Below are 21,814 nucleotides of genomic sequence, written 5' to 3'. Positions count from 1 at the left end.
CAAAGGGAAGACCCAGTCCTTGCTAGACAGTATGACAAAGTGGTAAAAATTGATGAGCAGATATTGAATGCACAGGGGTGATAGTATTCCTCCATTTTGAATTATCGAATTATATCCTTTTAGGATGAATATGCAGACACAAACAGGGGAGGTCACCAGACAGATATTGGTTCCCAAGGCATTTGTTAAATCAGTGTTCACTCTAGCCCATACTGTCCCTTGAGGTGGTCACCTTGGCAGGTATAAAACATTGGACCGTATTTTGTTCCGATTCTATTGGCCAGGGATGCATAGTAATATTGCTAAGTTATGTGCGGCATGTCCGGAGTGCCAGCTAACTAGTCTGAAGGGACACAAACCAGCCCCTTTGGTTCCTCTACCCTTGGTGTCAGTTCCCTTTGAGAGGATTGGGGTAGACTTGGTAGGACCGCTAGAACCTTCTGCGAAAGGACACAGGTTTATTCTTGTAATAGTTGACTATGCAACAAGATATCCTGAGGCGTTCCCCCTGAGAACAGCAACAGCGAAGCAAGTAGCCAACAAGTTGTTGTAGCTGTTCTCACGGGTTGGACTTCCCCAGGTTATGTTGACAGACCAAGGTACAAATTTTATGGCTAAACTGATGCAGGATGTCTTAAAATTACTAGAGTTCAAGTCGGTTCGGACATCAGTCTACCATTGTCAGGATGTGCTCACCACAAACGAGAGGGGACCGCGGTGCTGAGGTGGGATAGGATATAACGCCACCCACAGCCACGAGGGCACGTCTTGATTGAAGAGTGGTCTGGGATTCCGGGATCGGTGTAGGAGAGGTACGGATGGTAGAGGGTGTGGTAGCCAAGTCCAGGGTTAGAGAGAGAGACGTTGTCGTTACCATAAGCCAGAATCGGAATGCCAGAGATGAGGAGAGTCGTGATGCCGTATGCTGAGTTCGGGATGCCAGAGATGCAGGAAGACGTAGCAGAAGCCGGTCCGGTACACGAGGGAATCTGTGAAACAGAACTAGGGAGGCAGAGAGTGATGAGAACAACTGGTTCTATGCTCAGCCGATGAGTTACCGAATCTGGAGGGTATAAGTAGGTATGAGGAACCAATAGCCGAGTAGCAAGGTGGGGGTGTGTGAATGGGCCAGGCTGAGACAGGGATAGGTCTAGATGAGTTCCTGGAGGAGGAGCTATAAATCCTAGAAGTATTGGTGAATTGTATTGTGGCATTGAAAAAGGGTACTGTCTCTTTAAAGGGTTGGTGCGCCCCTGTGTGGCCGCGCCTCCCTGTGGCAGCGTCTGTAGCTGCGTGCGCGGACCCACACCCTGAACCGAGGGCAGAAGAGGAGACTAGACGTGCGCGCGCGCGCATAGGAGGACCGGAGCTCGGCGCCATGGGGAAGGAGTCCCTGCGAGCCGCGGGAGGCCCAGACAGAGCCGCGGGTGAGTAAGGAGCACGCCGTGCACGGCGTGACTCCTGCTTCCTTACAACCATCCACAGACTGACGGATTGGTGGAAAGATTTAACCGAACTCTAAAAGGGATGCTGAGAAAATTTGTAGATTCAGAGATAAGAGCCTGGGATGAACTTCTCCCTTTTCTGCTGTTTGCAGTGTGGGAAGTTCCCGAGGCCTCCACGGGATTCTCTCCATTTGAATTGCTGTATGGCCACCAACCCCGGGATATCCTAGACCACCTAAAGGAGTCCTGGGAGGAACAGCGTTCCCCTTCTAAGAATACCCTGCAATATGTATTGGACCTTAGGAAGCGCCTAGATGTGGTTTGCCATTTTGCTAGGGAGAATCTTAGATCTGCCCAGGACAGTCAGGAGAGACATTACAATCAAAATGCTCGTATGAGAGTGTTTCACCCAGGACATTAAATGATATTGTTGTTAGCCAGTTGTGAGAGCAAACTCCTAGCCAAATGGCAGGGCCCATTCGAAGTACTCCGCCGCACGGGTGATGTGGATTACGAGATCGCTCAACCAGGGTACAGGAAGGGTAAACATATTTACCATGTGAACTTGCTCAAACCCTGGAAGATGCAGCGGTGGAGGAGGAAACGGACTTGGGTCTCAGCCCCCACGGGAGAACATCGTGGGTGACGATAAAATCCCAATGGGTAGACAGTTGTCCTCTGAACAAAAAGGGGACTTGTTAGAAATATTTACACAATTCCATGATGTTTTTTCTGATTTGCCAGGGCAAACTAATTTAATTTCACATGTGATTGAGACAGCACCTGGGGTAAAAGTACGTTCCCGTCCTTTTAGGTTGCCTGAAAGTCCAGGGGCCCTGGTAGAGAAGGAGGTACAAGAAATGTTACACTTAGGAGTGATTGAGGAATCATGCAGTGAGTGGTGTAGTCCACTAGTTATGGTCCCAAAATCCGATGGGAAGGTAAGATTTTGTGTGGACCTCCGAAAGGTCAATGCGGTATCCAAGTTTGACGCACATCCGATGCCTAGGGTGGACGAGTTAATTGACACCCTTGGAAACGCGGAATATATATCCACGCTGAACTTAACAAAAGGATACTGGCAAATACCTTTAGAGGAAAAGTCCAAGTGCAAAACAGCCATTGCCACTCCCATGGGTTTATACCAGTTGTGACAATGCCATTTGGACTGCATGGAGCCCCAGCCACATTTCAGAGACTCATGGATAAAGTGCTGAGACCCTATAGGGCTTATGCCGCAGCCTACCTAGATGACACTGTTATTTATAGTAAACACTGGCGGGCCCATCTAAATAGGCTGAAAGCGGTCCTCAAATCTCTAAGAGAGGCAGGGCTCACAACCAACTGTAAGAAATGTGCCTTAGGTAAGGCAGAAACCAAATACATAGGGTATGCAGTGGGAGGTGGAAAAGTAAGGCCACTAGATGACAAAGTAGTTGCCCTAAAAGAAGTTCCGACCCCCCAAACAAAAACGCAGGTACGCTCTCTGCTGGGTTTAGTAAGGTACTATCGACAGTTCATCCCCAACTACTCGGACTTTGCAGCCCATTAACGGACCTCATAAAAAAGTGTGCCCTTACACAATTGGTATGGTCAAGGTAGTGTCAGAGAGCCTTTGAGGACATAAAAAGGTGTCTGTCAGAGGGTCCCGTCCTTAGAAGCCCAGACTTCAACAGGCCTTTTGTAGTGCAAACTGATGCATCAGAGATAGGCCTAGGGGCAGTGTTGTCACAAAAGTTTGAGGGAGTGGAACATATGATCCATTTTCTGAGTAGGAAATTGTTCCCGAGAGAAAAAAACTACTCAGTGATTGAGAAGGAGTGCTTCGCAGTAAAGTGAGTAATCGAGGCTTTAAGGCATTACCTGGCAGGAGTCCATTTTACTCTGGTGACGGACCATGCTCCATTAAAGTGGTTAAATAGTATGAAGGACTCCAATGCTAGATCGACCAGGTGGTATATGGCCTTCCAACCCTTCTCATTTGAGATTCAGCACAGGCCTGGAAAAGAAAATGCAAATACTGACTTCTTTTCTAGAGAAAGGGTGGATGATCGGGCTTCAGCCGTGCGTGGCTCCAGCAACACACTGACAGGGGAGGAATGTGAAGGGGTGAATGAACGTCACCAGCCATATACCTGGCAAACCTATGTTTAGGCTTGCAGTGCAGCAGTGACGAGGTTAAGTTTCAGTTGAGAAGGGCTGCTTAATTAGTCTGACCCCAGCTGCATAATCAAGGTGTTTTAAAACCCCCAGGCTGTACACACATGCAAGCTAGCTGGTCAGGAGACAGGACTGAAATACTTAAGAGATTACTGCAATAAGGTCTGTTTTTCAAAGTACATGTGTGATAACTGTCTGTGTCCTGCATGCTGAAGAGAAGCTGCCTTGTTGTCTATGCTGAAGAGAAGCTATTTTGTTTTTGTCTGCTGAAGAGAAGCTATTTTGTTTTTGTATGCTGAAGAGAAGCTATTTTGTTTTTGTGTGCTGTATGTTTTTAAGGCTCAATAAATAAGCCTTATCAAGAGAGCCCGCGTGTGTGGTTGCAAGTACCCTGCAACAGGTAGGTTGGAATACCTTTTAATGTAACACCTGGATAGTGGGTTATAGATGATATTATAGTGTGCAGACGTGTTGAAACCTCACACATGTATTATGTATGTGTATTGTTTACAAAATGTGTATTGTATTGTTTACAAAACACATAAAATAGAGTCCTATACGGTTTAAAAAGCTTGTTACTCTTGTATTTAATGTCTAAGGAACATTGATTTATTAAAAGGGGTTAGTTACAATATACAAATGATCATACTCATTTTCATATTTCCATATCTCTAGAATCTGAAAACTCAGTATATCCTCTGTGAAAGATTTACGGGGGGAGATTATGTTAAACCTAATTGATTTTTGTGACTGGGTGATTAAGGGAGAGTGACCAGTGGAGAACCTCAACGATCTGTACTGGGGTCGCTGCTCTTTAATATCTTTGTTAGTGACACTACAAATGGTTTTGAAGGGAAAGTATGCTTTTATTGCATATGACAGAAAGATTTGTAACAGGGTTGACACTCGGGGAGGGAGGGAGAATTAATTATTATTTAGGGAGATTAAAGGAATGTACAAAAAGCAAATACAGTTTAATGCCATAAAGTTCATGGGTTAGACCTCACTGTGTTCAATTCTGGGGACCATATATCCGGAAGGACGTGAATAAATTGGACATTGTGCTAAGAAGGGCTTTTAAAATGGTGCATCATTTATAGCACACTGTAAGACTTATCAGGAAACACTAATGGACTTTAATATGTACAGCTTTGAAAATAAAAGGGAGAGGGGATATGATACAGTCAGGGTTTCAACAAAGTGCAGCAGGGAAATATATTTCAGAGGCAGGAGTGCTAGAAATAGCGGCCATGCTCTGGAGCTGGAGGGTGGCAGCAAAGGGTGGCAGGTTTCCCTCCAGCAATACTCCTAGACCAGTAGGAGCATCATGTTCAGGCCCGGGACTGGTAAGGAGAAGGCAAGATCGGGGATACGAGCAGGGACCTCAGCCGGTGTTCTCCACAGCACAGAGATGCTCCAAATACTCGTCACACCCTGTGCTGTGGAGAACATCGGCTGAGGTCGCTGCTCGTATCGCCGATCTATGATGTCACACCTGGAAGTGATGTGACGGCTGGTGTACTCGTAGGAGACTCCTCCCAGGGGCTGGCTGATTTTTAACTGGGGGGCAAATGTACCCCACCGGTCCAAAAAACAGGCAGCAATTGGCCCCCACACATCAACTGTAATATGGGCACCATCAACACAAGAGCAGGCACACACCTCATACATTCACCACATGCGAACAACCAATCACATAATAATATACACCACACACTTTGCCCATACACACACAATGCATTGCACTAAACACACACTGACCTGCAGAAACACGCACTCTGCTCTGCACAGCATTTCACACACTGACTGACCAGCTCAAACACAGGCTCAGACACGCACTAACCAGCACAGACACACTGACCAGCCCAAACTCACACACACACTGACCAGCCCAAACTCACACACACACGGACCAGCCCAAACTCACACACACACACACTGACCAGCCCAAACTCACACACACACACACACACACACACACTGACCAGCCCAAACTCACACACACACACACTGACCAGCCCAAACTCACACACACACACGGACCAGCCCAAACTCACACACACACACTGACCAGCACAGACACACACTGACCAAAACAGAATCACAGACAAACACTGACAAGCACAGACTCAGACACACATACTGACCATCCCAGACTGAGACATGCACTGACCATCCCAGACTCACAGGCACACACGGACCAGCCCAAACTCACACGCACACACACTGACCAGCCCAAACTCACACATACACACACTGACCAGCCCAAACTCACACACACACACTGACCAGCCCAAACTCACACACACACACACTGACCAGCCCAAACTCACACACACACACACACACACACACACACACACACTGACCAGCCCAGACACACACTGACCAAAACAGAATCACAGACAAACACTGACAAGCACAGACTCAGACACATACTGACCAGCCCAAACTCACACACACACACTGACCAGCCCAAACTCACACACACACACACACACACACACACACACACACTGACCCGCCCAGACACACACTGACCCGCCCAGACACACACTGACCAAAACAGAATCACAGACAAACACTGACAAGCACAGACTCAGACACACATACTGACCAGCACAGACTGAGACATGCACTGACCATCCCAGACTCACAGGCACACAACGACCAGCCCCAACTCACATGCATAGACTAACCAGCATTTAAACACACACTGGCCAGCACAGACATACACTGTCCAACACAGGCACACACTGACCAGTCGAGACTCAAAGACACACACTTACTCAGCACACACTGACCAGCCCAGACTCACAGACACACACAGACCAGACCAGACTCAAAGACATACACTAACCAGCATAAACTCAGAGAGACACACTGACCAGCCCAGACTCAGAGAGACACACTGACCAGCCCAGACTCAGAGAGACACACTGACCAGCCCAGACTCAGAGAGACACACTGACCAGCCCAGACTCACAGACACACCAGTGTCAGCCCAGCCCAAACTCAAAGACACACACTTACTCGGCACACACTGACCAGCCCAGACTCACAGACACACACTGACCAGCCCAAACTCAAAGACACACACTCGGCACACACTGACCAGCCAGACTCAGAAAGACACACTGACCAGCCCAGACTCACAGACACACACTGACCAGCCCAGACTCACAGACACACACTGACCAGCAGACACACACATATTAACCAGCACAAACTCACAGACACACTGACCAGCACAGACATACACTTCCCAGACAAGCTGATTAGCACCTATTAAGACACACACATACACAAAGACTAACACACAAACTGACCTTCACACACTAGCCTATAGGTAGCAAGAGGAAAGGTTGCAGAGAGGACTGTCCCAGGTGAGCAGCCACATGAGATCTGGCTGCTCACAGGCTCTCTCTATGTCAGGATCTGTGAATGCCATTTCCTCTCTTCCTTAGAGCTGCTAATCTTTAAAATCCGAGCGACCCTTAAGAGGGGGGTGGCAATGGCCCTCCTGCCCCCAGGCCAGCCCACCATTGGCTCCTCTTATCGATATTGCCCATGTCATAAGCAAAGGATGTTGGTACATTGATACAGGATACAATTCTCCTAAACTAGCTTCACACACTGACCCCAATCATGCTATGGGATTTGTTTAGTACAAACATGAAAGCAAAGTATCACACACATTGGTGATAGGTGAATTCAATGCCTCTTTAAACACTAATCATACCCAGAAACTCAGCTGACATTCAATTCACATGCTCTGTCTACACAAGCCTTGTCGTCGGTGCTAAAAGAATCACTTCTCCATGTCAAGGAAGCCACTAAGCCCTATTATTTTAACTTGATCTCCAAGCTTTCCCTGACACGCAGCCTGAGAAGCCTCTTCCCTGTGCCAGAGAAGATTTAAGTCCAACACATTTGAATGGAGCTGAACTCTTCTCCGGCTCAGGGGAGGCATCTTCACGGCATATGAATCGATATGCTGTTAAAATATTTGATTTGGGCTCCAGAAGAATTCATTTCTAATCGAGAAACTGGGCCATAAGGTTTCTTGTGGAATAGATCTAGAGGACAGACAAAATCTTAGCACCACTTAGATAACATGGATCACAGTGCCGAAATAATACATGTAACCATAAACCTTATCGAATGTCCATCAGTCATTTACTTAAGAAAGTCCCACATACAGGCTGCATATAACATTTAATTCATTTAACCTGATCTTGTCAAACATTAGGGGTACAATTCCTTTTTACATTTACTCTCCGTTAGAAACTGATTTTAGGTGTCTGTTGATCCCAAAAGCCAGATGTTCAGGCTTCCCTAAATGCAATGGGAAGACGGCTGCGCAGCATACTGAGAAGTCCATGAGTTAAATCTTCTGAGCGTGATTTGGGACGTGGCTTTTATGCCAAGCCAATACATAAATTACCCCTTATAATTATGCCCAGAACACGTAATTAGTTTCATTCCAATGACCATTAAACAGCTATTTCGACTGCCAATACTATTGTTCGATGTTCTCAAACAATGGCTTCAAATTTGCTTTTGCTAAAACTATTCAAGAGCAACTTGGACTGTTTCCTTTAAAAATAGCAATACTGATGTGAGCTCATTAGTGGCGTTTAAAATATAGACGTCATCTTCAAATAAAACCACAATTACTGCGGCAATCAAAACAACATAAACATTCGTTTTACCTGCAAATACACCAACTAAATCACAACAACATATTTCAATTAAATAAAACTGCCTCCTTGATATAAAACAGTCTTATTTCAGTTTTCCCTACTTCCATACATGGGCAATTTCCCATTTTATCCACATGTATGAATTCCTGTTTGTTTAACTCAAAGGGATGAGTACCTGAAACTTGTACCCCAAACATAGATACATTACAGGACTGCACATCATTTGTAAAACACAAATTACATGTTACATGGTATTTTCTATACAATAGACAGGTTAGAAGTTTCTTTAACATCTTCTCTACTGAACAAATGAAAGTTGAATATATGTTTACAAAAACTATCACAGTTGCATATTAAAGTGATCCAATTTAAATTAAATGATGGGATTAATATTTTGCCCCATTATATTACATTTGCCTTCCATTTTATTTAGTAATTCCCACCCTAAAAAAGGTACTTTACCTCTTATCTTCCGTTGCTCAGCTTCAGTTTTTGCACAATGACCAGTGTCCTTGAGAGTATTGAACAGAGAGGGATTAACCAGCAGCAGAACTGTACTTGGGGGCAGGTGGACAGATTGGGAATGAGGTTTAGTCCTGTGGATAATGATGACACTTGCAGAAATAGCTCAGTGTACATAATAGGATTATCATAGGGGATTTAGAAAATGTTGTTCATTAGTACAGGCCAATGAAATAGCAGCTAGGATCTGTCTTCTAAAGGAAAAAAGACATCACGCAGCAATCGATGCAGCAAAATGTCCAAGATATATAATAATCTAGACTACAATTCTACATATGGATTATTGGTGCAAGCGTTAGTCTTTCAACTCAAAGACAGAATGTGATTATTATGAGCTCATAATTAATGTAGAACTAACTGACATAGCGTACGTTATTGAGCTGGGAATAGTTAAAGCTGCAGTTCAAGCTGCCGTTTTAAAAAATATATATATATTTTTCCCATTCAGTATGTGCATCAATACAGTCTGCACACTGACAAGTGATTAGCTAAGCTGCAGATCGATCTGTTCTCCTGTAATCAATCACTTGCTCAGGGCTATTTAATTCAGTTCTTGCACAGCATTGTGGGCAATGTAGATCCTGGAATATGATTGACTGGGCAGTTACTAGATACAATTGGTTCACTGCTAGAGTGAGAACGGGGCTCAAGAGCCAGAGCCTATCAGAGGGGGAAGGGGGCTGTCACTTTGGAAATGCTTCCTACATTAGGAACATTAAAAATGTCTTTAAAACATATTTTTTAAACATTTAAATGCTGCAAGTATTTTCTCATAGTACAGAACTGAATTATTTCATAAAACACACATGTCGGATATACAGTCGCTTGAACTGCTGCTCTAATAACAAGTTTTGTCAGTTATGCATTGTAATCAATATTAGACAGAGGCAGGGATAGTTTGTCCGTTCATCGACATTAATTATTAGAATTTGAAGTAATGTAAATATAACAGAGAAGAGAAAGGTAGGAAACGGCAGAGATAAGGGGAAAAGTGTCAAAAGTAACTCTGGGGGACAATTCTCGTAACGCCAAAGTGTCACAAACCGCTTGTAAAGAGCACTTTCGGATGGGACCGGCACGCTTAGCTATGCTGTAAGGCCTTGTTGCATGTCCAATCCGTGTCTCAAAGGCTTTTTAGAAGCGGTTCCTTCTCTGCCAATCCGATCAGTTTGTCAAGAAAGCCTCCAACTCGCATTTTTTGTCTAAACCTGCTATTCTTGTAGCTCCGTTATGCAAACTGCTTCTAAAAACTCCCATTTATTTCACGCCACCTCAAGGGTGAAGAGATAAAAGGGCAGAGGATCCAAAATGGCCCCGAAGCCCTCATAATGGCCGCCGGGCATCCGGAGTTTGCAGGGATTAGCTTTCTCCTCCCCTCCCCCTCACCACGAGGCAGTGTGGAGTTGCGCGCGCAGCAGCGGGGGGGGGGGGGGAGGGGAGCAGGAGGGCGGGCTATTTAAACCCGAAGCGCAAGGGAGAATGCACTAATCCTGTTTTTTCCCACCCACCCATCCCAGGAAGAATGCTGTTATGTCTAACCATTTCTTATGAATCTGTTAACAGATCCATTGTTACAGCTTTGGCGGGCGGAACTGTCAGGCCAGTCATCATAGGGACACCGTAAATACCCGAAATGGGGCTCCACCCGATGTGGATGGGCCTCCAGGTAACAGTCCCCCGGAGAAGATCGTGCGGGCTGGAGGCGCCAACGCAGGCGGTCGGTCGCTGTACCCCTGGCACCAATCTTAGGTAGCTGGGCTTTATCCTATGCGTGTAGGTCCACGCGGCCATGAAAAGGGGGACCTAGTGTGTATGGATGAAGGGGCCGTAGTAAGGGGCGAGAGTGCCCCTCGCGGCGGAGACTGTGTCTCCCGGTTGACGCTTGTCGTCATTTATGGCCTGACAGTTATTTGATAGTATTGTTAAACAATAAAGCCGTGACCATTTTTACTTCCACAAATAACTGTGTCGTCTAAGTTTGTATGGTTGGGGTAGGCAAACCACGCAGTAGGCCCGCTAGGCCGTTAAGCCTCAATAGCCACGGGTTTTCATCCTTACAAGTAACAGAAGCAATTTCTTGACTGCAGAACATGAACGAACTACTGTACGTGTGTTATTAAGTATTCTACAGTATATTCATTTAGACATTTTCCACTGTTTATCTCATGATGTTACTTTTATGTCTGAAGCACTTCTTCCAATTATGTGTTATTTGTAGTATTTGTTATTTATATGATTGTCATGTGTAGTACTGCTGTGAAGCGCTGTGTACATTAATGGTGCTATGTAAATAAAGAAATACATATATACAGAGGCAACAATAGGAGGCAACAGCTTTCACAGCAGAATCATGTTCCAAATAACTTCTTCCTGCTTCAGGCATGTTTAACACTTGCTGTACATTGATATCAACGTTACATTTCCATTTTACTAGAGATGTGCCAAAGTTTCGCCCAAGTTTGAGAACCAGCCATAATTTACCTTTTTTTAGCATTAAACAAAATGGTGAAATTCTCTAAAATCGCTAGATTCGCTTAACCCTTTGGATGCCTCAAGAGGGGGTCAGTGCGTCATGGGGTCTAGTACTCCATGCTGCGTCATGCCCAAGGAAAGTTGTTTTTTAGCTTAGATCGCGTCCTGCGTTCCCACGGAGTGCCAGACGTGATCTGCAGCAAAGGTAAATGGTAGAAGAGAACTCGTTTCCGGGTTAAGGGTCGCTGCGGTCAAATGACTGCGGTTTGCCTGCGCCACTCGAAGAGGTAATGCTGAGACTATAAGTAGGGCACACAAGCTATGATTCGCTCACATGCTGGCGAAGTTGCAAAATCCAAAACCGATTTTGCAATATTATTAAGCGTTTGAGGTTTGGCAAGAAAGCTAATGTGAAGAAAAAAAACACAAAGAAAGTTTCACACGTCTCTACGTTGTACAATGTGAGCGAAGAAAGATGGACATTTACAATAGTTAGGATGGAAAAAATACTCAGTTGTGGGGATAGCATCCCCCGGTGCTTTGGGAATTCTGGCGTATATGCATCAGCTTGCAATTTGGGAATAAAAATGGAGGTATTAGCGAGGAACTACATGATGTACACATTGTACATTGCCTTTAAATATCTGAACCTGAATTTAGGGGTTCCACACAGCTGATCTGTGGTCCCCGTACCTCCGTGGGCCCCTCAGTTCCCCAAATAGTTGCAGTGTTTTGTGCCAGTTTGTGGAGAGGGATCACCAATAGAAAGCCGCCATGATATCTCCCAGTCTCCCGATGATCCTCCAGCTTTCTATTGGCCAATGGAGTGAGGTTTAAACCGGCGGTCATTTTGTCTCCACATGAGTGATTGTTGTCCCTTGAATGGTTGTGAGGGATCAATATTAGCTGTTGCACGTTGACTATAACCCTTAATATCTGCAGTTTATTGTATGGGATTTGTTACAAAGAGGATGTGACCTGGGTAATGTGTGAGACGGATGCCCTCTTCACTTTTATTGTGGCTTATGCAATATATTGCATATACAAGATATTATGTTGCCAACTTATGTTTCATAACCATTGTAAAATAAAACTGTGTTGATGAAATAAAGACTTCCTCTTATACAATTTGTAATGTTTAAACACTCTGCTCTCTGCAAAACTACAACGCTTATGTCTCACAGAATCTTTTCAAACAAGTATTATGTAATGTATAAAAACCGGTATAATGGCAGTGTTATGCCGCGATTATAGTGGCAGCGATGGCACGTGCGTCGCGAACAACAAACTTCTTGTCTACAGTATGAGGCCGCCCATAGAGCGTGCGATGAAGCGCGACCGCGATTCTCGGCCAGAGAAACAATTCTGTGTTAGTCATGCGATGGACGGGTCACGTGCGCGGTGCAGCCAATGAGGGCGAACCGCTCACGTGATGTCATGGCCACGCCTCCCTGCCACACGACATCGCAATTGAATAGTGCATGTTTCACGCAAGCGACAGGCGCGCGTGATGTCAAACGCTCCAACACGCACGCGGCCACTATAAACGCGTCCTAAGATGTAAGCAATACCGGTGTATTACACAAGTGGCAGGGCAGCAAAAAGCCTCCAGAGCACCTTCTCTCTTTACAAGAGTAGCTAATGCATCCAGCTATGTAGGTATTTACTGTATATCACACCTACATTGTACATAGCACTGTACAAAATTACAATACAGGGAGAAGAAAGTACAAACAATGGGTATAAGAGAAGCAAGTAAATGACAACATAGGGCAAAGGGAGCCTGCCTCGAAGAGCTCACAATCTTCAGTAAGTGGTATATTGTTAAAGCGTCATGTGGGCGCGAAACGCGTTGGAGGATTTGCATACCTCCTTTCAATGGCTGATCAATAAATACATGCTTTTTATATGCATTCTACATTCTAACTGTCTCTGTTTTTGCTGCAGTGCACCGTTTTTCTTCCCTTTTCTCTATTACGTGGTACTGTATATTGGAAGGCTTGCAAACACAGAACAAATAAGTGTAGGACAGAGAGGTCAAATGCGTGTGGTGGCGGCAGTGCAGTCTAAGACGTGAATTCTCAGCTGGGATTTAAAAATGGAAATAGAAGGTGGTATTAATGGTAAAGTACTGAAAATTGTGCACAGTATTTGGAAATAATTTCTGTTTATTATTGATTAAGTTCTCATGATAGGTAGAGATTGGCAAAACATTTTTGGTGGATTTGGATCCGCAGCGGATCGTCCGGTTCCTTTGTTCCGCGGATTTCAGTGGATCATTCTCAAAAAGGGAGATTGGCGTTTTGCACATTTTCTATTATTATTACCAATACACTCTGCGGACTATGCAACCCGTGGACGGGTTTGTAGAATTCAATCCGCGTATTCAGCAATCCGTTGACGGATTCTACAAATCTGTCCACGGGTTGCATCCAATAGCCGTTTTTGATGAATCCGCGCGGGTTAAAAATTACAAAATACGTTTCTGGATTTTACACCGTGAAATTGATTTTTTTGAGGGAAAATGCGAGAAAATCAGGGAAACGGATTCGCCCATCTCTAATTACAGGCTATAGAGGTGAGTTCATCATATCATGTTAATTTGGTTAGTAGAATGAGACATACTTTATGAACAAGTTTGCGTATGGCCTGAACTCCTCATGCAGCTTCCCAGATTATGATGCCCTCAATAGCCAGGTCAGAACATGAGGCATTATAGGACCCTTGGCAGTGCTTTTTGCAACCTGGTCAGCTTGAAGAGGAAGGATTTCTAACATCAGAAACTTAGGTAGCCAAGTGGGTTAGGTAATGTGGTTTCATTGTGTAGTAAGTCATTTATAACCCTTAGTGGTCAGCTAGTCCTGGAAACCCATGACTAGCTGACCACTTGTGCTACTAATGGATTAATATATAGTTAACTGTTTCATATGTTATGTTTTATCAGCTATTCCATGTTGGTTTAGCTCATCCTCCCTATGTATGTAATGGCCATTATACAAATAGGCAAAATAGGGCTACCTCTAGCCTAGAGTAGTTGATGGGGTATTTTGGGGTATTTTAAGACTTGGTAACTAGAACCAAATGACTAAATTTGTTTCGTCCACAGTAAAAAACGCGCTATTTTTAGTGGCACGAAGTTGATGACTTGCACCATTAAAATAATGCTTCCCCCCCCCTCTATAATACCGCATTTTGTGCCTAACAGACTTGGATGACTCTAGGCTATTGGGGAACAACAAGCAGCCTTGGGGCTGCATGTGGCCCCCAGGGGCATCACCTGTGGCCCTAAAATACTGACCACCTCAGCAGCCTGCCATAGCAGAAGGAGTGAAGATGATGCTGGTGTGGATTGTAGCCTCAGCTGCCAAATGACCATGCTAATCATTAGTTTCCAGTGAAAGCAGGAGGAGGGGGACTGTATTCATCAGTGTTCCAGCATTAAGAAGCTGACAGGAGTGGGTGGGAGAAAGCTCCTACCCATGGCTGCAACGTCTCTGCTGCCTGTGCACCATACATATATTTATATATATGTAGGTAATGTGTGGCCCTTTTGAGGGCTTAAGGGCTGCAAATACAGCCCTCGAGGTATATCATGTTGCCTACCACTGCTGTAGGTTATAGTTTTACAGATTTATAATTTATAATGAATTCTAAGTTATATTCTCGGGTGTTTTCAAATAAAATAATTACCACCGTTGCATAAATCTGTCCCTTAGTGTGCTTATTTGCGATGTTGTGCCTATACTGTAGGCTTCATAATTCAGTTTAAAGACAGTGGATGATATGTTTCAATTGTCACATATTGGAGAATTCTTCCAAGAACGGGTGCATCACTTATACAATTTATCAGCTTGCATCAAGGCACTTTACTCCCAGTTCTGATACACGTACACACGTACACACATATACACATACACACGTACACACGTACGCACGTACACATACACACGTACACACGTACACACGTACACACGTACACACATACACACGTACACCAATTAACCTTAGAGGGCGTGTGTGACGTGAGAATGCTCTTGTATGTTTCTTGTCTTTTCTGAATATGGCACATATACTTTCATGACCCCTGATTTACCTGGTCTGTGCCTGTAAAATCCCTACGTGCTGTGTACCACACGCAATACTGTAATTGTGAAGCGCTCTGAGTCCCATTCAGAGAAAAGGGCTTTATGAAATAATAATAACTTCATTATGTAATAGGAGCAGCATTCGTGAATTAGAAACTTCCTGTTTCCCAATTTGAATAGTAACCATTATGTTTCCTTAGGCACGACTACAGAAAAATTCCCAAAACAACTTTCCAGAGTTGCTTGTGTATGTGACGTCATGCATAATAACAGTTTGCACGCACATCCAGGGCTGACAAATCCAACAATATCCTGATTGAAACTCCTTTTTGTGGAAGAATGTGGTTTGTGTCTGAATCAAAGCAGTCTGGAAAAATGGAGCAGGAGTTACAAGCCTTAAAACTGCTGTTTCACAAACCGTGATGACTTTGCTTTTAGCATCTACTGTAGATCACATGCTTCAGAGTGACATCTACAACTATGATGTCAACTTGAACTCGAGCACAGTTATTAAAGTGGTGGCTGTGTGGCTGAAGGTATACAAAACATGGGAATCTGATTTCAAATATGTCACCTTCTTACACATTGTGCAATTGTTATTTAATGCTTTATTTTGTGCATTATCACTTGTTAACGGGGGTAATAATGTCTGCGACGCTGTTTACACACAATTAGGGCTAAATATTTGGGGTCATATCTACTAATAATTGCTATCCCATTAGAAACGTCGGGGCAACAAACTACACTAAGGCAAATGTAAGGACTTTGCTCCAGTTTTTGCTTCAGTATTCTTTTCAAGGAGTGTCAAAAAGAGGAGATTGGGAGGAGGTACATGATGTACAGATTGTAATGAGATGTATCAAGTTGTGAGCAACTCTGCATCACTTTTCTCCTTTCAATATACACCAGAAAATTTCAGGTATAAGTTGATATTAATATTTTCTTGCTAATAAATCTTCGACTTATGTAAAATACTGGGGCAACTACTGTAATTTGGCCCCTGAGGCGCTATTTTGGAGCAAAATTGGTGACGCGCATCAAAAAAAAGTTTTTCTGTGCTTGGACCTGCTAACGGTCATGCCTTGAAGTTGGCTGGCAGGGTTAAGATGCTTTGGCCAAAGGGTTGAACCAAATGACCCTTTTTCAAGAGAATATATAGGTATTGCACTGTGTATGTTTTTTACATTGGAAGTAACTTTGGGCATCTTTGTTTGTTTTTTCTTGGATACATAAGACCAAGCAAGTAACACGGCTGTACAGTGTCTCACGGAGTAAGCCTACTTAGTAAAGATGGGCTGTCAGTATAGAGTCTAACAACAAACCCACAGAGTATCCATATGAGTGTATAGAAATATTATTTAAATGTATCTTATATCCACAACTGAATTCACTGTGCTCTCTATTCTTCTTTTCTCACAAAATATTTCTTTTCTTTTCTTTTGGTCTCTACATGTGCTTGGAATTGAGCATATAGACTTACGAGAAGAGGGTCTTGCATCTGATTGTCACGATAGACCTTCCAAAATTTACATGGGGATCGCAAACGCCAGACAGAATTAAGGAGTTAAATTAAACAAGTTTATTGCGACCGTAGCCAACAGATGCCAAACAACACAAGGGTGTAGGTTCAAGCTCACCAATACAGGGGTTATTAGGGTAAGCCTAGCTCACTAGGGGTTGGGCGCCACTTTGGTAGGCTTACCCAGGATGTCTACCACACGCTGAGAGTCTCTGGGTACCACGGTACAGTGGGGATGCTAGAAGTGTCCTAGCAAGTTTAAAAGCCCTGCTCACCTGCAGTATACAAACAGCAAAAAATGAGAAGTGAACCTCCTGATGGTGCTTCTAAATCCAAGATTGTGCAATGTTGGCCATAATGCCTAGGAGTCCGGGGTATATGAATAATATAAATTTATGAATGTGTGACAGGGTATATGGCTCACCATATGAAGCCTAACATGGACAGAGTAAACCTAACCACTTTAAAAGTGAAACCACAAGGAAGCCCTTATATAAAGAAACTCCCAGTGCAATCACTATGTGGATAATCATATCCTGTATCATAGGCTGGAGCCCTGCACATACCCTATAGTCACAATAGCTATAAAAAATAGTAAGTCACTCACTTATTAACCCCTTCTGCTCCATAACTGCGTGCATCCGTTCCGTTTTGTAGATGAAGTCTGTATAGGGAGATGGTGGAGCACTGCAAAGAATTAGGGCTGGAGGCAAATCCGTGAAAAGTAAAAATGCTTTATTCCAGATGCATGGTAGCAACAGCTACATTAAAAAGGGTCCTCTAACGCGTTTCGCGCTATGACAGCGCTTTATCAAAGCGTGACTCCTGTCTCCCCTGATCCCCCTTATATGCTGTTCCCCACGGAGGTGATTTCGCGCCAAAAATCAGTCAAAACTCTGACTGAAGCTGAAACCACGTAAGAAACTACGGTGGCCTCATAGGGTAAAAACACCTCCGTGCTGAAAAAGCAAAGGCGGAAATACAAAAAACTGCATACATAGCCAGATTGATAAGTCTGGTGACAACACATAATACAGACATTATACAAGAGTAAAAAAATGAGATAAATGGATTATAACATACTGAATAAGGAGATGTAAAGTACATAAAGTAAAAAAGCAGCACATACAAAGAAATATAAAATAAATATTTAACTCTCATTAGATAACTGGGAACATGAAGAAATAGGGATAGACTAAAATGTTTAATGTGGAAAACGTTTAATGTGGATTAATGTGGCAAGACATACACCAATTGACTTCAAACTTGGCACAGAACATGCTTTGCACTCCCCCAAACTGTCCATAAAATTTCATGTTTTTTGATAACATGCACCGCAAATTATGTACATTAATCACTATCCGAAAGTGGAAAATGCTTACCTTAAACGCGTTTATTGTGAATCTAGGAGTCAAAACATACAGTGATTCATTTAAAACTTGCCACATGAGCTGCTGTATACTGCCCACAACTATCCTGAAAATTACAAAGTGTTTGCTAGCACACACAGCAAATTGTTTACATTATGCACTCTCAGAAGGGCCCAGTATCTCATATGGAAATGCGTAACTTTAATTAAATTACATTAAAATTTGGCAGAACCCATACTTTACACGGCCCGCAACTATCCTGAAATTTACATGGCTTTTGCTGACATACACAGCAAATTATTAACATTAACCAGTTGCTGAAGGACAACAGTCTAAAACGATTAATGTGGAAAAACGTTTAATGTGGATTAATGTGGCAACACATACACCAATTGCCTTCAAACTTGGCACAGTACATGCTTTGCACTCCCCCAAACTGTCCTGCAAATTTCATGGCTTTTGAGAATATGCACTGCAAATTATTCACATTAACCAGTTTCTGGAAGTGGAAAATGGATACCAAACGTGCTTAATATTAATTAAAGTGTTAAAACTTAATCCGATTAGCTTCCAACTTGGCACATGATGTACTGTATACTGCCTACAACTATCCTGAATATTTAAACGTGTTTGCTCACACACACTGCAAATTATTTACATTTATTTTGCTGCACGAATCATAAACTATCTTTTGAACTTGATACTGTGTCTGCACCAGAATACAAATTCCACAGAGGATGCAAGAACTGAAAAATTACCAAACAAAAGGTTTATTTACTTCACACCCTGATAACATTACTTTGTTTAGAACAGGCAGTCCTCATTTTACAACGCTTTGCTTTTCAACGAATGGCTTATCCAACGCTAGGCAATGCATACCTATATTCATTTTTACAACGCCAAAACAGCTTATACAACGATCTTACGACGCTTTCCAAAGTTGTTAATGTTTGTGTATATAATAATATCTTAAAATATTCTCTTATATATTATATTATGATATATATATATATATATATATATATAATACAGCATATACTATATGATTTACGTGTGTGCTGCATATCTTATTGCCTGCGTAAAATAATTGGTGTATTTTACTGTTAAAAATGCCTTCAGGAACGGAACCATTCATTCAAACAGTGTTCCATATGGGAAAAAGTGTTTCGCTTTATGACGTTTTGCTATCCAACGCCATTTTGAGTAACGCCTTGTGTCTGAGAACCGAGGACTGCCTGTATCAGAGACTTGTAAACAAACTGTGGTTCATTAAATAACATTTAGATCCCAATACATATTCCTCACAGAGATCAAAATAGGGGAATTTCTGACCTATCCACCATTTATGATAGATCAGATATATTTCTAGGTAATCCCATCAATTTAATAGCAACACACATAATTTATTTTAAGCATACACTGCAAATAATTTACTTTAAGTTTGTTACCAAGGACAATTGATTACAAGAATGCTTTTGATGCAGGAATCATAAACTATCTTTTGAACTTGATACTGTGTCTGCACCAGTATACAAATTACAATGAGGCTGCAATAACTGAGAAATTAACCAACAAAAGGTTTATTAACTTCACACCCTGATAACATAACTTTGTTTAGTATCAGAGACTTGTAAACAAACTGTGGTTCATTAAATAACATTTAGATCCCAATACATATTCCTCACAGAGATCAAAATAGGGGAATTTCTGACCTATCCACCATTTATGATAGATCAGATATATTTCTAGGTAATCCCATCAATTTAATAGCAACACACATAATTTAGTTTGAGCATTCTTAGTCAACCAATCAAAACCTCCTAGATGTTATTTTATGGGTTTGGGAAACACATTTATACCACATACACAGTATTAGTTATTTAACAAGAGAGGAGAGAGAAGGAGATTTTAGAGAAAGCTATTTCAATTCCAATAGACATCAGAGAAGGTAATTATGATCATAATTCTTGTGCACTTGTAAATCTGTATATATCTGTGTTTTATATTAATGTATGTTTAGATAGGAGGAACTGTATTATATTGTTAGGCCTGTAATAAGTACAAACCATATAAGGAAGTATAATAGTACAACCGTGGAATAGTTAAATGTTGTTGCTGTTATAATTAAATACTGTTTATATAATTGAAGCTCTATATCGTTTAGTAAACTCTCATAACCAGGGTGTGCATGTGTGAATGTTATTCCTATTGGAACCCATATCTATACATTCATTTCTTTAAATAAGATTTTTGCCAATATTATTATATTAATTCTTATAAGCCAGTAATACTTGTATCTTTTGTAAAAATTATTAATGTGGATTAATGTGCCAACACGTACACCAATTGCCTTCAAATTTGGCACAGTATATGCTTTGCACTCCCTCCCCCAAGCTGTGCTGCAAATGTCATGGCTGTTGATAACATGCACTGCAAATTATTCACATTAAGCAGTTTCTGTAGGACAACTGTCTAAAACGCTTAATGTGAAAAATTCTTAATGTGGATTAATGTACCAACACATACACCAATTGCCTTCAAATTTGACACAGTATATGCTTTGCACTCCCCCAAGCTGTCCTGCAAATGTCATGGCTGTTGATAACATGCACTGCAAATTATTCACATTAAGCAGTTTCTGTAGGACAACTGTCTAAAACGCATGATGTGAAAAATTATTAATGTGGATTAACGTACCAACACATACACCAATTGCCTTCAAATTTGGCACAGTATATGCTTTGCACTCCACCAAGCTGTCCTGCAAATGTCATGGCTGTTGCTAACATGCACTGCAAATTATTCACATTAAGCAGTTTCTGTAGGACAACTGTCTAAAATGCTTAATGTGAAAAATTCTTAATGTGGATTAATGTACCAACACATACACCAATTGCCTTCAAATTTGGCACAGTATATGCTTTGCACTCCCCCAAGCTGTGCTGCAAATGTCATGGCTGTTGATAACATGCACTGCAAATTATTCACATTAAGCAGTTTCTGTAGGACAACTGTCTAAAATGCATGATGTGAAAAAGTATTAATGTGGATTAATGTGCCAACACATACACCAGTTGCCTTCAAATTTGGCACAGTATATGCTTTGCACTCCACCAAGCTGTCCTGCAAATGTCATGGCTGTTAATAACATGCACTGCAAATTATTCAAATTAAGCAGTTTCTGTAGGACAACTGTCTAAAATGCTTAATCTGAAAAATTCTTAATGTGGATTAATGTACCAACACATACACCAATTGCCTTCAAATTTGGCACAGTATATGCTTTGCACTCCCCCAAGCTGTGCTGCAAATGTCATGGCTGTTGATAACATGCACTGCAAATTATTCACATTAAGCAGTTTCTGTAGGACAACTGTCTAAAATGCATGATGTGAAAAATTATTAATGTGGATTAATGTGCCAACACATACACCAATTGCCTTCAAATTTGGCACAGTATATGCTTTGCACTCCACCAAGCTGTCCTGCAAATGTCATGGCTGTTGATAACATGCACTGCAAATTATTCACATTA

The 21,814-nt window shown here is 42.4% G+C and overlaps 1 protein-coding gene across 3 annotated transcripts in view; it reads right to left on the bottom strand.

The window, feature by feature from the left end:
* PDC (phosducin) overlaps positions 1-17,768 on the bottom strand; it is a 47,500-nt gene extending 29,732 nt beyond the window's left edge. Inside the window, exon 1 of one of the 3 annotated variants that reach the window (XM_075616883.1) lies at positions 17,517-17,768. The gene's annotated coding sequence lies outside the window, so the exon portion shown is untranslated. Of the gene's footprint in view, positions 1-8,773; positions 8,924-17,516 lie in introns of those variants that run through there. The other 2 variants (XM_075616882.1, XM_075616881.1) reach the window with 2 other exon arrangements.
* Positions 17,769-21,814: the final 4,046 nt, after the last annotated feature.

This window comes from Ascaphus truei, chromosome 10 (genome assembly GCF_040206685.1).
Source record: "Ascaphus truei isolate aAscTru1 chromosome 10, aAscTru1.hap1, whole genome shotgun sequence".
NCBI classification, from domain to species: Eukaryota; Metazoa; Chordata; class Amphibia; order Anura; family Ascaphidae; genus Ascaphus; species Ascaphus truei.
This window is presented reverse-complemented; position numbering and strand designations above follow the sequence as displayed.